General features: G+C 35.9%; 1 protein-coding gene across 1 annotated transcript in view; it reads right to left on the minus strand.

Annotated features, from left to right (window-relative positions):
* Positions 1-3,057, minus strand: part of NPEPPS (aminopeptidase puromycin sensitive) — a 101,665-nt gene that overhangs the window by 51,297 nt on the left and 47,311 nt on the right. The gene's annotated exons all lie outside the window — the stretch shown is intronic.

Below are 3,057 nucleotides of genomic sequence, written 5' to 3' on the forward strand. Positions count from 1 at the left end.
CAAAGGAAAATAGATCAGTGGCCAAAAATCAAACAAAAAATGCCCAACATCATTTGTCATCAGGGAAATGCAAATTAAAAGCACAATGACATACTACCACGCACCCACAAGAATGGATAATCTAAAAAGACTGAAAACAAAAATGTTATCGAGGATACAGAATAACTACAACTCATATTTTGCTGACAGTGCCTTTGTTGTTCCTCAAAGTCTGCAAGTATTCTCCAACCTCAGGGGTTCTATACAATGGCTTAGAAGGTACTTTTCCCACGTATTTACATATTTTAGGTCAATCACTACTTTAGAGATCTGTTTCATTACCTTAAAGAACAATCTTCACTCCACATCCTCTTATTGTGATTTCTGAGCACTTATCACAACTTTACATATTTATTATTGTTATCTTTCCAAATCAAATATATGAATCAGGAATGTTGATTCTTGGTTTTGTCCTCTACCTCCAACGCTACAATGGTTTCTGGCTCTTAAATGTTTCACATAACCTCATTTAGAATGCATCTATGTATATTAAGCATTATAAGTAGACATTTTATTATACCATTTATAAATGTTACAATTAAACTTGATCAAACTTAACCTTGATCGAAACACTTTTTTTTTTTTTTTAAATAATGTCTACATCTGATGTAGGGCTCAAACCCACAAGCCCAAGATCAAAAGTCACATGCTCTCCCAACTGAGCCAACCAGGCACTCTGATCAAAAACCTGAAAAATATTTTTATTTTTATTTTTATTTTGGGAGTGTCATATGACATATGAGTGGTCATGATCTCATGGTCCTGGGATTGAGCCCCAAATCAGGCTCTGTGTTCATCAGGGAGTCTGCTTGAGGATTCTCTTTTTCTCTCTCCTGCCCCTCCCCCCATTCACACACACTCTCTCTCTCTGTAAAATAAATAAATAAATCTTTTAAAAATATTTTAATTTTTATTTATGTTTTAAAAGCATTTTTTAAGTGGGAAATAGGAGAGAATATATGGCTATTCAACAATCTGAGCCTCTCTCTTCACACATATAAAATTATTACCTATTTCTTAGTCATTTGAAGATTATACAACATTGTCTATGTAAAATGCTTAGCACAGTGTCTGGTCATAATTATTACAAAAATAAATACTCCTTTCTAGATAATATATCTAATACAATCCTTTATTAATCTAACTGCAATTAATCCATTATATATGTATACATAAGGCTCATGCTGAAATCACTTAGGGAGTGCTACATTTCAGAAAAAAATTCTTTTAAGTATAATTACTATTTTCAAATTTATGGATATAAATACACACATTTGGGTATAAGCATGTGCACATGCTTGTGTGTATGTTTATGTTAGCAGTATACCAAATAGAAGCAAAACTTGAATGTAACCAATGTATAAATTTGTGACAAGAAAAATTTTATACTCAAAACTACTAGAAACATTCACTTTGACAATAAAAATTTATTCATGACAATACATACCTACAGATTTCATAACTAGATAGATCTATAAATTGAGTTTTTAAATGCCTTATTTTAAAAAAGTAAAATTTCGACTCTAAGTAAAAAAAAAAACCAAAACTATGTCTTATGTATACAGTTTGCTATCATTTGTGAGCACACACACATACACCCATACACATGTACATGTGTAAATATATATATATGCCTGTGAACACAGAGAACATCTGAGGAAGGAGACTTATAGAACTGGTAACTTTATCTCCTTTATGGAGGAAAGAAAGGATGCTTAATTTGTACTGTATACACTTACTGTATACCCTTTGAATTTGACATTCTGTACATATTCACTAGGAAAAATATTTTATTTTATTTTTTAAGATTTTATTTATTTATTCATGAAAGACACAGAGAGAGAAAGGCAGAGATGTAGGCAGAGGGAGAAGCAGGTTCCAGGCAGGGAGCCCGATGTGGGACTTGATCCTGAGACAGCAGATCACGCCCTGAGCCAGGGGCAGGTGCTCAACCACTGAGCCACCCAGATGTCCCTAGGAAAATATTTTAAATGTTAAAAAAATCTTTTTAAAGATTACTTTTTTTTAAAAGATTATATTTATGTATTCATGAGAGACACAGAAAGAGAGACACAGGCAGAGGGAGAAGCAGGCTCCATGCAGGGAACCTGATGCGAGACTCGATCCTGGTACCCCAGGATCACACCCCGAGCCAAAGGCAGACATGCTTAATCACTGAGCCACTGAGGCGTCCCTAAGGATAACTTACTTTGAGGGAGCCTGAGTGGTTCAGCGGTTTAGCATCTGCCTTTGGTTCAGGTATGATCCCAAGGTCTAGGATCGAGTCCCACACCCAGCTCCTTGTAGGGAGCCTGCTTCTCCCTCCCCCTCTGTCTCTGTTTCTGTCTCTCTGTGTGTCTCTCATGAATAAATAAAATCTTTAAAAAAATAAATAAAGATACTTCTTTTGAAATCCTGGTCAAATTCTTATAGCAAACCTATTTATCAAATAAATCAAATGAGTATGTATTCCAATTCTGAGTTTTCCATGTGCGGTTTATTGACAAAGAGGCACACTTGTGTAGGTCTCTAGGATTTGGACTAGCCATAATTTAAAAAAATACTCTTCCTTAGAGAACACAGAAGGTGAGGTGGCTCATCTTATTTGTAAAATTAGCCACTCTTTCCAGAAGGATAACAGTCCTTGATGTGCAAAATGTTCTAACTATAACAAAAAGGCGAGCACTCATAATCATTCAATCATTTAGGCCCCACAAAATTTCAGAACCTCTCTCACAGGCATTCTTCCAGACTATAGTTTGTTTTCTATTCAACATTTATGTAACCATACTATTTGATCCAGTATATTTCTTTTTTTTTTAATTTTATTTTTTTATGATAGTCACAGAGAGAGAGAGAGAGAGAGAGAGAGAGGCAGAGACATAGGCAGAGGGAGAAGCAGGCTCCATGCACCGGGAGCCCGACGTGGGATTCGATCCCGGGTCTCCAGGATCGCGCCCTGGGCCAAAGGCAGGCGCTAAACCACTGCACCACCCAGGGTTCCCGATCCAGTATATT

Source organism: Vulpes lagopus, chromosome 12, assembly GCF_018345385.1.
Source record: "Vulpes lagopus strain Blue_001 chromosome 12, ASM1834538v1, whole genome shotgun sequence".
Classification (NCBI taxonomy): Eukaryota; Metazoa; Chordata; class Mammalia; order Carnivora; family Canidae; genus Vulpes; species Vulpes lagopus.